Source organism: Salvelinus sp. IW2-2015, linkage group LG20, assembly GCF_002910315.2.
Source record: "Salvelinus sp. IW2-2015 linkage group LG20, ASM291031v2, whole genome shotgun sequence".
Lineage (NCBI taxonomy): Eukaryota > Metazoa > Chordata > Actinopteri > Salmoniformes > Salmonidae > Salvelinus > Salvelinus sp. IW2-2015.
In genome coordinates this window covers 77586700-77599801 of record NC_036860.1, presented here as the reverse complement: position 1 = coordinate 77599801, position 13102 = coordinate 77586700, and the positions used below count along the sequence as shown (strand labels likewise).

General features: G+C 40.7%; 1 pseudogene; it reads right to left on the bottom strand.

Annotated features, from left to right (window-relative positions):
- Positions 1-355: 355 nt before the first annotated feature.
- LOC111981592 (myosin-1-like) lies at positions 356-12101 on the bottom strand (annotated as a pseudogene).
- Positions 12102-13102: the final 1001 nt, after the last annotated feature.

Here is a 13102-nt window from a genome sequence, read left to right as displayed (position 1 = left end):
CACCTCAATTGGTGGTTCACGAAGCAAAATGTTTGGGAACCCTTGGTCTATGGTAAAAGTGTTACCTCACATTTCATGACACAAAGACAATAGACCAGTATGATACTGCTTTGTAGTATTTAATTCTAGTTTTATAAGTTACATTCATTTGTACTGTATTTCATTGTCATTGTCTGCTTTTAAGTAGAACATCTGAGCATGGCAGTGAATCTATAGCACGGAAGAATGCTAACATCCAGGAACGTACAACGGTGTAAGCATGCATGTATCTTTGCAACAATAATTATTGTATACTGGATCTACATTCCTGTCTCTTATACACATCTAGATGTGTATAAGAGACAGGTAACAATAATTATTGTATACTGGATCTACATTCTGTGTCTGAGTTATTGTAATTCTAAACATGAATTACAGCAGAAGATGCCCATATCTCTATTCTTCTCCCTTGATGCCAACATCAACTCTTAGCTCTTAATTTGTTCACTTGGCATTCTGCTATGTCTGCCCGCTCCTCAGCTTCATCAAGCTCATGTTGCACATTCCTGAATTTAGCCAAATTGATACTGGTCTGCTCCTCCTGTGGCTCACAGAAAATAGATAGATATGAATAAGTTAGAAGTGGTGAACTGTTGTCCTATTTATCTAATAATACTATGCACAGTTGTTGCCAATAATATATTGTACTCACCGCCTCCTCATTCTGCCTTTTGTAAGCTTTCACCCTCATCTGCAGCTTGTTGACCAACTCCTGCAGTCTGCCTACATTATTCTTATCTTCCTCACCCTACAAACCCAGTGTTATTAATTACTCACATATTTTATCATGATTTGATGAAAGTCAGGAATAAGCAACCAAACATATTTTACCTGATGTGAGCTCCTTGACTTTTCTCTCATATTTTCGCACACCCTTCATGGCTTCCACACTACGTTTTTGCTCTGCCTCCAGTTCATTCTCCAGCTCTCTGACCTTGAGTGTAAATAATGTATTACAAAAGAATCACAAACTAAGAGAGTGTGAACTGGAAATAAAACATTTATCTTTATCCTTACTCTGGTCTCTGGAGCTCTTTTTTTTCCACCTTTCAGGGCTAACTGCTCAGCCTCATCCAGACGCTGCTGCAAGTCTTTAACAGTGACCTCCAGGTTCTTCTTCATCCTCTCCACGTGACCACTCGTGTCCTGCTCCTTCTTCAGCTCCTCAGCCATCATGGCAGCCTATCGATACAGAATTTGTAATCGATCAAGACATTGTTTGAGCAGACTTCATTTGGGCTGAGATTTACACATTTGGGATGAGATTTACAGTTCGGACTTACATCTATAATAGCCTTTTTAGCTTTATCATCTGCATTTCTTGCTTCTTGGACTGCATCTTCCACCTCTGATTGCAGCTGAGTTATGTCAGACTCCATCTTCTTTTTTGTGCTGATGAGACCAGTGTTGTGTTAAATGAGTAAAGAGATAAGGTAACACAATAAGTTAAACTGATACATTTAACTGAAGGCCAAAGTTCCGAATTGTTTATGAGGCCTCACCTGAGAGTGCAACAGGTGCATCCTCTCGCTCACGTCGACCAGCTCCTGCTCGGCCAGTTTACGGCACCTCTCTGCCTGCTCTAGTGTTGCCCTCATCTCCTCAATCTCTGCTATCATCAGTGTATTGCGCCGTTCTACAAYGGCCAGCTGCTCCTTCAAGTCCTCCTGCCCATGGAGGGCATTATCCAAATGGACCTGAGTGTCCTGAAACAGAAAGGTCATGAATAAGTACAATACCCACTGACTAGAACTTTGAWAGAGATGGTGAGTGTTATGGTTGAAAAAATATGGGTTTCTGGAACCAAACACTAACTTTGAGCTGGCCCTGGATGTTTCTGAGCTGCTTGGTGGTTGGCATGGCCCAGCTGAATCTCCATCTCATTTAGGTCCCCTTCCATCTTCTTCTTGACTCGGACGGCATCGTTTCTGCTGTGGGTCTCAGAATCTAGAGCACTCTGCAGGGTGTCCACGGTCCTCTGATGGTTCCTCTTCAGCAGGTCTATTTCCTCATCTTTCTCTGCCACCTTTCTGTCAACCTCTGACTTGATCTGGTTCAACTCCAGTTGAAGGTGGAGCATCTTGGCCTCTTCATGTTCAAGGGAGGACTAGAAGAAGACACAAGTGCACAGAACAGAAACATTTGCGGTCATATTCAAATAATACATGTAGGGGAATGCACAATATGTGTGAGAAAATGGCGAACCTCAGCTTCTTCAAGAGTTGTTTGGGTGTCCATCTTGTCCTGTTCAGCTTGTTTCGCTGCCTTTTCCAGGTCATGGAAGGTCTTTGCAGACTGTCCCACTTGCTCAGTGATATCTGTTATTTCCTCTGAAAATTGACAAAGCAATATGTTTGTTACATGCAGACCTATAAGCTAAAACTCATACATACATTCTATGAGGGTATGTTGTTATGATTTTCGAGGGTGATGATGATCATACGTTGAAGGATCTTATGCTCTCTCTTCATGTTCTCTAAGTGATCCAGGGCTTCTTCAAATGTGTTTTTCATCTTGAATAGCTCTGTGCTCAGAGACCTGGACTCCCTTCGTGAGCCGTCCAGCTCAGACCAGGTCTCTTCATACTTCTCTTTCCATTCAGCAAGATCCTGATGTTAAAAAAATCACATGAAATTCATACCTATTGTTGAGACCGAACCACCACAGTCTTTAGTAATTCAGACACTAAAGGAGTCAATATGATTACTTTGTCAAAGTTCCTCTGGTTCTGCTTGTAGTCTCTGCTTGTAGTCTCTGCTTGTAGTCTCTGCTTGTAGTCTCTGCTTGTAGTCTCTGCTTGTAGTCTCTGCTTGTAGTCTCTGCTTATGGTCTCTGCTTATGGTCTCTGCTTATGGTCTCTGCTTGTAGTCTCTGCTTGTAGTCTCTGCTTGTAGTCACCGCTTATAGTCTCTGCTTGTAGTCTCTGCTTGTAGTCTCTGCTTGGTCTTCTCCAGTGAGGCACACTTAGCATTCATTGTCTCTGTCTGCTCTTCAGAATCCTGGAGGCGTTGGGCAAGCTTCCTCCTTAAAAGAGGAACAAACAGTAGTAAATCAATTGATTAATTAATGAATGTATGTTGCAAAATAATATATGTTTTACCCATCAGTGCACTAAYTTAGCATCCACAAGTTCCTCAGTGCGCTAGATGGCATCAGTCTCATACTTGGTTCTCCACAGAGCTACCTCACTGTTGGCCTTGGACATGCTCTGCTGCAGCTCAGCCTTGGACTCCTGCTCCTCCTCATACTGCTCCCGGAGCAGGTCACAGTCATGGTGGGTTGATTGTAAACCACGGGCCAGGGCATTCTTAGCCTAAAGCCAGAGACAATTCATAAAGTTAGTCTTAGCTTATATCGTCGTTGTGAAATAATTATGGCYTGTAATTGGCAAGAGTTTGTCTAACCTTAACTTCCTCCTCCAAAAGTCTCTTCAGCTCTTCAATCTGTTGACTGCTCACTAGTTTCACTCTGCTCAGCTGGGACACAGTTAGCTCCTTCTCCTCAAGCTGGCGTTTGAGCTCACCTATTCAAGATATATTGTAAAAGTGGCACACTTGCAGCGTAGTTCTCAAACTATGTATCAAGTCCTTGGTGTCCTTCATATAAATGGGATTTACTTGAAACTTACCATTTTCTGTTTGCAAGCGAGCATTCAGGGCAGTGTAATCATTTAGCGACTCATGGGCCTCGTCAGATTTGTTCTTGTACTCAATACTTTGGTCTTCAAGAGTTCTGCACAGTTTCTCAAGGTTAGCCTAAAATGTTAAAAATAACAGTAAGTAACCAGTGTATCCAACCTGGACTCAGGGGTAGACGTAACATAGTAAATGTAATGCTTCGTATGGTATGTATTCATTTGCAGATGTCCATCATCCATTTCTATGATATGTCGCAATTTGTGTTATGTTACGAATTTACAAATTTCAATTTTATGTGGCTAATATTAGCTAGGCTAGGATTTAAGGTTTGGGTTAGGAGTTAGGTTAAAGTTAGGGTTAGCTATCAGCTAAGTAGTTGCAAAGTAGCTACCCACCCACACAACCTACGGATTGCTAGACGTTCGCATTATACACCCAACCTATTTTCATTTTTTGCATTAAGCAACCTTCTGTCTTATATAACCATACCAAACTTAACATATCATACTCATTTGAACTTCCTGGATTTAAGTTTACTATGTTACCGCTAGTCTATGAGACCAGGCTGGTGTATAGTGAATGGGTTTCTTTTGTATGTTGAATATCAACATGGTCAACATCTGATGAACCTACCTTGCTTTTGAGAACACTCTCCACGTTGCAGGCCAAGTCATCAATTTCCATCTTGTATTCACTTTTCTCCTTCTCCAGTTTCTGCTTAACTCTCTSKMGGTTGTCCATTTGTTCTCCCAGTTCTGCCACGCTGTCTGCCTGCTTCTTGCGGAGAGCAGCAGTGATTGACTCATGCTGCAGGGTGGACTCTTCGAGATCACGACGCAGCCTCTGAAACTCACTTTCGTGCTTCTTGTTTGCATCAATTTGGGAAGCAGTGGCCCCACCAGCTTCTTCCAGTCTCTGACTGATCTCCTCAAGGTCCCTGGAGAGATCAGACCTCTGCTTCTCTATCTTGGCCCGAGCAGAGCGCTCAGCTTCGATTTCCTCGTCGAGTTCCTCAATGCGAGCCTGTGGTAAAAAAAAATATTCCGTCAAAATTTTGGCAAAAGTTACAATGTTACAATTTAATTTATTTTCACAAATCACATACCTGAAACTCCTTTATTTTCTTCTGAAGTTGAGAGCTCAATATTTGTTCATCCTCAATTTTACCTTGCAGGTAACTGAATTAAATCCTTAAACATTTGAGAATTCATTGAATGGAAATTAGTTGATGCTCCATTGTTTGTGCTGCTTCTATCACTTTCAAATATTGCTCTATCAACATGTGAATCAAGAGTTTAATCTCCATAAACTCAATGATAATTTCTAACTTACTTTTTAAATCTTTCATCCATTTGTTGTCTTTCATTCTCCAGGTCCTTTACATTTTCCTGGGACAGCTTGAGATCTCCCTCAAGTTTTCTTTTGGCTCTTTCCAAATCCGCATGCACCTTCTTCTCCTGCTCTAGAGATCCCTCAAGCTGGAAGGAGACCATAGTCCAGAACAATTGAAATCTTGAAAGAATGCTAACAAAAGACCAAAGTGTATAAGTCACTTGATGCTTTCATTATCAGCCTGTTGCTCCAGCTTGACCTTTGTCTTAGTCTGTGTTGACTGTGTCCTCCTCTGCCTGGAGTTCATCCAGGGTCTGCTGGTGCACCTCTTGCAATGCCTTGATCTCCTTTGAAGACTTCAGAAGATGTTCTTCTAATGTGGTCAACTCTTCTGTCAAATGTTTCACCTGTGTTAAAGAATGCACACAGTTACCCTCCATTCATTGTGGTTATGAGATTTAAAGGCATGGGGTGATGTGCTTATCAGATGCCCTGACCTTATTTTCTGTGGCATATTTCTCCTTCTCAACCTTGGCAATAGTGAGCTCCAGGTCGCCTAAATCCCTTTTGAGCTCGGAGCATTCATCCTTCAGTTTCCTCTTCCTGGCAGTGATCTCTGCATTGATCTCCTCTTCCTCTGCCTCTAGATGGATCTTACTCTTGATCAACCCCTCACATCTCTCCTCTGCATCAGAGAGGTTCTCTCTTTCCTATTGAAATATGAACAAGTAGCATACCTTAGACAATAAAACCACTGTAACAGGGTTGCTGCTACTGTTTATTATATATAATGCTGCCTGGTCACTATCCTTACTATATGTACATATCTACCTCAATTACCTCGTACCCCTGCACATCCACTCGGTACTAGTACCTCGTGTATATAGCCAAGTTATCGCTACTCATTGTGTATTTATTCCTATTTTCTTTATATATTTCTCTCTGCRTTGTTGGGAAGGGCCCATAAGTAAGCATTTCACTGTTAGTCTACACCTGATGTTTACGAAGTATGGGACAAATACAATTTGATTTGTGTTCATTGGATTCAATTAAAGTTTGGTACTTCTTGAAATGTTAATATGTAACCCTCATAGAAGGTGCTATATATTGATAAGAACCATGCAACATCTACACACATCTAATATAAAGCATGTTCTTAAAAACCTGACAGAAACCCACCACTTGAATCTGGAGGTAAAGGTCATTCTTCTCCTGAGCAAAGACCACCGTCTTTTCCTCAAGTTCCTTCCTCCTGGCGTCTGACCTTGCAAACTCGCCTTTGACCTTTGAGAAGTCCTCTTTCATCGTCTGCATCTCCTTCTCAGCCTCTGCGCTTCGCAAAAGGGGCTTGATCTTGAAGTAGAGCCTCATCCAAGGCCAGTTCTTCACGTTCATGAATGACCGGATGTTATATTGGATGATGAAAATGTATTCCCTATGTAGTGGCAAAAATAAAAAATCCCATCCTTTATTGAAGTTCATAGGASCTGTACTGTCTTCATTTTTCCCTTACAGAAATATGTTTTTTAGACCTTTTCCTTGACATCTCCTTGAACCTCTGCCTGGTGACATAGCCCCTGGAGACAGCCTGGATGCGAGTCAACAACCACTGCCAGGCGCTCATCTCTCATCTCCTCCAGCAGACCTAACAGGCCAGCTTTAAAGAACACCTAATATACACATACAAACACAAAGAATGCAAATGCTATTCTGAGTTGGTGCACCACTGTCTGAATGTACACTACAGAGGACGACAACTGCTCACATCACTCGATAACATCATCCCTATAGGTCAGAGAATAACATTGTTTTGTCACAATACCTTAGTGTATCCAAATTTGTACTGGGCGTGGTCCACGTCGATGGAGGACAATAGCTTCTCTGATGCCTTTTTGCTGTCAATAAACTGCCCCTCTGGGATAGCACTGGCATTCAGGATTCTGTATCTGTTGGGGAAACAGTCCACATTTATCCTTGAGCTCATGTTTGTTGAATCGATTTTCTTATAGGTAACAGGGATCAATGAAGKATTTGCCTCTGCTTGAAGTCAGCATATATAATCCTGCTTGGGAACCCCTTCATGCAGATCCTGATACCCTCCAGCACACCGTTACAGCGCAGCTGATGCAAAACGAGGTAGTGTTCCATGGCCCCTACATGGAAAGGCAGAATTCTGTCAGGTCAGGCAGCCTTGAGAGCAAACAACCCACATTACATGTTTCAAACCTTTACATACCTGGTGTTTTGGTCTCATTTGGGATGATGCATCTCACAAAATGGGGATGTGTGGACCTCAGGTTARACATAAGCTTGTTGAGATTTTCCTGAGGGAAGGTTATGAAATGCTAAAAAAATTATGAACAAGCAAAACAATGCTCACTGAATTGTGCGGAAATGTTCTGAAGTCTACATACGATCATTAGATGGATATACATGTTCATAGTAGGGGGAAACAGTTTTACCCTGAAAAGTGCAGAGACAGTCTGGAAAAAGGACCCCTTCTTTTTTGCTCCTCTTTGGTTTCTATCAGCTACAGAAAGAGAGACATAAAACAATTATATTTCTACTCAAGATCATGTTTCACTGGTCTTATAATGCTGATGTAAACTCACCATCAACTAAGACAAACGTTGCAAACAACTGAGACAATAGTTTCAGGGCAGCTTTTTGGTACAGTTGTACCAGTGTCATTCAGCGGTTCCTTGTTCTTCTCCAACCAGCCACCGATGTTGTAGTCCACAGTGCCAGCATAGTGCACCAGGGTGAAGTGGGCCTCTGCCTTGGCTTTGGCAGGCTTGGGCTTCTGGAAGTTGCTGTTCTTCCCAAGATGCTGGTCGTAGAGTTTGTTCTTGAAGGAGCAGTCTGTTGCCTTTGGAAACATGCGTTCTGCTTCAAGGATGGAGAAAATACCCATTGGCTGTGGAAGATTTAGTGCAACGGGTTTAGAAGAACCAAGTTATAGAAGTTCATTGTTTTGATCACGTCTGTCTACTAAATTTCAATACTTTGCTTGTAAACTTTTTAATTACTGTAATTAAACAGATCTTTTTCAACTCTGTCCTGTTGATCCTAACTTATTGAATCCATTAACRGTTAGACTGTAAAGAGTGACTTAAAGGAAGGCTGAAAAGGTCACAATACCTTCTCAATAAGCTCAATGCAGGCAGCCAAGTCCATACCAAAGTCAATGAACTCCCAGTCTATTCCTTCCTTCTTGTATTCCTCTTGTTCCAACACAAACATGTGGTGGTTGAAAAACTGTTGCAGTTTCTCATTAGTGAAGTTGATGCAGAGCTGTTCCAGGCTGTTCATCTGCATGGTTTACAAAATATAATTAAATAACATACAATCAATTATTATGTTGTTGTAAATGTGTTTCAAATGAGGAGTCCACTCATACCTCAAAGATCTCAAAGCCTGCTATGTCCAGAACGCCAATAAAATGCTGTCTGGGCAATTTGGTGTCTAGCTGCTGGTTTATTCTGGTCACCATCCACAAGAACAGTTTATCATACACTGCCGTAGACAGGACACCCATGGAGTTATTCACCTGCAAATGAGACAAAACACATTTTAGGACCATTAAAATTTGTGAGAGTTGGGCGAGGGTCACTCATGTCTGTACACACTTTAATGTAGTTGTCATACCTGTTGAACTGTCTGTCCTTTGTTGACATATTCATTCCCGACCTTCACTCTGGGATAGCACACAGCCTTCAGTAAATCAGCAGAGTTCAGGCCCATGAGGTAGGTGACTTTGTCAGCCACTATTGGATACATGAGACAAAAAATATGAGTGGATTCTGGCTGTGGATAAGTGAAGATTTAATTTGAATTTCTAAATAAGTCAAAACCAAAGACTGCTGACCCTCAGTGCCATCAGGCTCTGCCTGTTCCTCACGCTGCTTCTGCTTGAACTTCATGTTCCCATGATGCATCACAGCACCAGTCAGTGTGTAGATCCCAAGTTTCTCCTCTGCAGTGAAGCCTAGGATATCAATGGCACTCTATTGGGACAGATATTGGAGCTCAGTCAAACACATATAAACATTTAATCAGTCCCTAAGACAATCTTATACAGTACAGTTGAGGGTTTTCTATTATGTTTTCAATGYAGTTMTYTTCCAAGCTGTGTGGGTAATATAAAGATATGCGATATARGGTACAGGTGGACTCACCTCATCTGTGGCCATGAGCTCTTCTGTGTCATTGATGCTTTGCACCGTTATTTCCCCCTGACTGATGAAAGGGTAGTCATATGGGTTGGTGGTGATGAGCAGCATCTCTGGTGAACATGATAGAGAAGGTGTATATTTACCATTGGGGGTTATATTGGTGTTGGAGGCTGAACTCACAGTACAGCACATTTTCCAGATTGCATATTCCAGCCCTCTTTTTAGATGCAAAACATTTAAAGGGGCAATCTGCAGTTCAAACAACAAAGTGGTTAACCTACCACTGTTTTTGGTAAACAGTTGAGGGATGGGGCTGGGGAAATATAACCACTCTCAAATTCATAGACAGAGCTATGGATGTGAGGACTGACTCGGCTATACAGTTTTTATTTACAATTACATTGTTTTACTCCATTGTTTGTAAACAATCTTATATTTKGGGTTCTGATGGGGAACGACAGTTGACCTAAGCTCATGAGGCATTTATTCTTCAAGAATCAATGGGTATATATCATTAATTTAAAAGTACACAAATGGATGTAGCAATCACAGATTGACCCCTTAAAGTAACCAATAACCTTGCATTCCAAAACTACAATTACTGTGTATGGCTTTACATAGATCCACCAGCTAGAATTACTCAACCTACCAATTAACTCAGGCTTCTTATTGGACATGATCTGGTAGAAGATGTGATAACTCCTTTCTGCTAGGAGCTGAAACATTACCCTGGATTTTTCCAATAGATCTAAAGAAGGAAATCATAGAAATCAAGGGACATCTTGTTCCAATCCACAGCAATGGCCTTGTATTTGCAAAGAAAATAGGCAAGCAAACTCACAAGTCTCAATATCAGCTGAGGACAGCTTCCCCTTTGTTTCAAAGTGGATGCGGATGAATTTTCCCTGTATGTTTTCCAAAAATTACATTATTTTTAAAATGTCACATTTCAGCTAAGGTGACTGGTTTATGAATGCATGCCTGGCTATATGTTAACCCTATATGCTCATACTGTATGTTGATCAAACCCACTCACAAAGCGAGAGGAGTTGTCGTTCCTCACTGTCTTGGCATTCCCAAAAGCCTCCAGCAGAGGGTTGGCCTGGATGACTTGATCCTCCAGGGTTCCCTTTGAGAATAAAAGTGTTGGTAAGTACGAGTAAATACACTTTACAGTAAATGCAATAGAAATTACTTTTGCAACAGAAAATGCATTAGAGGGAACTATATACATCTTATGTTAATGTAACATGAGTATGGATAAAACCTGAATTTTTCCATTGATTTCCTTCTTCTTATCACTTCCTCCAGCCATTGCGATTGTGGCAAAATACTGGATGACACGCTTTGTGTTTACAGTCTTCCCTGCACCAGATTCTCCACTGTCAAAATCAAGATTGAACAACACAATTGAGAGTAATAATGTAAACTTTCCTAGTAAATCTAGTTCTTTACAGAGGCAGACAATTAGTAACAGCATGTGCAGCAGTACATACGTGATAAGGATGGACTGGTTTTCACRATCTGTTGAAAGATAAAATCAACTACCCCATTTTCATACTTGAGAAAAAGTAAAGATACCTTAATAGAAAATTACTCAAGTAAAAGCGACAGTCACCCAGTAAAATCTACTTGAGTAAAAGTCCAAAAGTATTATTWTWTTTTTTTTAAATATACTTAAGCATCAAAAGTAAATGTAATTGCTAAAATATACTTAAGTATCAAAAGAGAAAGTATAAATCATTTCAAATTCCTTATTTCAAGAAAACAAGACACACGATTTTCTTGTTTTTAGAATTTATGGATAGCCAGAAATCATTTACAAACAAAGCATTTGTGTTTAGTGAGTCCGCCAGATCAGATGCAGTAGGGATGACCAGGGATTTTCTCTTTAAGTGCGTGAATTATACAATTTTCATGTCCTGTTAAGCATTCAAAATGTAACGAGTAATTTTGGGTGTCAGGACAAATGTATGGAATAGAAAGTACATTATTTTCTTTAGGGATGTAGTGGAGTAAAAGTAGAAGTTGTCAAAAATAGAAATAGTAAAGTACACCCCAAAAAACTACTTAAGTAGTACTTTCAAGTATTTTTACTTAAGAACTTTACACCACTGGATAAAATTACCTGTTAACTATACTGTAATAGCTTGCTGCCACAATATGATACATCATGAAATGAAGATTATGCCTGTTAGCATAAACTGCTAGGCATTATCAGAGATGGAGAAAATGTGGGGTGGGACCTCCTGGCGCTTCTTGCCCCGATAGCCAGCCACCACCTCTGGGTTGTGGACCGGGAGCCGCTTATAGGGGTTCACAGTCACACAGAACAGCCCAGAGTAGGTCTGCAATAGGGGAACAACTCAGGTTATGTCATTTACATTTACATTTACATTTAAGTCATTTAGCAGACGCTCTTATCCAGAGCGACTTACAAATTGGTGCATACATTGATGACTTGATCTGATTGAACCCAGGAAACTAGTTGGTAGATGTTTGATTGACAATGCAATTAGAAGATGTACGTATGACTGAGTTGAAATGTAATCTGATCTGTGTCTGCTTACATTGATCATCCAGGCAGCGTAGCGCTCCTTGAGGTTGTACAGCACGGTTGGCTCATGGAGATGGGTCAACATGGCCATGTCCTCGATCTTGTCAAATTTAGGAGGGTTCATGGGGCTGATGTCATCCGGATTCACTGTGACAACCTGCAACATGATCAAATAAAGGAGAGGGCAGTTAGGGGAGGCAAGTTTCCATTCAAATAACGAACCAGTTGCATTCTAGAATAACAACTGGATGAAACTGCATCGAAATCATTCCACGGTGGCATAATTAACTTTTTATTTAGCATCCAAGAAGGCTTAGAAATGACATGTACTCTGAATTTCAGTCACTCTCACATAGTAAATAAAATATAACATGCTTTCCCACTGGGCAAACACTGGTTGAATGTTGTTTCCACGTCATTTCAACAACAAACATTTTATGTGATGACGTTGAATCAATGTGGAAAACTGATTGGATTTGAAAAAAAGTCATCAACGTACGTGAATATTGTCTTTTTTTAACCCAACTTTTAACCATGGTGGAATGTTTTGTTGACTTCACTTTGAATTCATGTTAGCTGACAACTCAACCAAATGTAAATGTAAACAAACTCAACTCTCCAGGGCAACAGTGTACATTGAATAAGGCACAAGGGACTCCTGTCCAATTTTTCAAAGAGACGGGCATTTACTGTAGGTAGGACACAACAAATCAAGATATGGAATGGTTCAGTGGGTGAATTCATGAGCATACAACATAAAATTCTCATAAAGGATGATTTGATACTTTGACAGCTGAAAGGTGATCTCTTCTCATCTAGAAGAGTATTTCTTCCCAGTCATCACAAACCACCAGCCAGCCAGGAATGAGTGGAGTGCTTTGCCGAAGAGTGCTGAAAAACTGCTGTGCTCTCTCTAGTTCAGGTTACCAAGGGGGAACTCAACAGGTTCTTGCCTAAAATACAGTCATCAGCTGCGTATTCAGTTTGCAAGGATATTGAGAAATAATTTGTATGTATTAATATATATATATACAAATATATTATGAATGTGTGTGTAAATTCATCGAAAATGATTTGTTACTATGAGCCAATCATGCATCTATGGCTATAACCAGAAAGAGGCTCCGGTGAATACCATTTATTTGCAGAACAATGGGCCCAGTCAAGACACTGGCCTGGCTGTCATATCAATAGCAACATGATTACAAATCAAGCTGTTAAATGAATTATCTAGGACAGTGCTCTACTCTTGACAACTCCTACGAACAACCTTAAACTCTGACCAGCACGTGTTTGCCACTAGGAACAGGCTAGTCTACAATATGGTTGCACAAAGTGAAGCCCTGAAAACCTTCATGGTA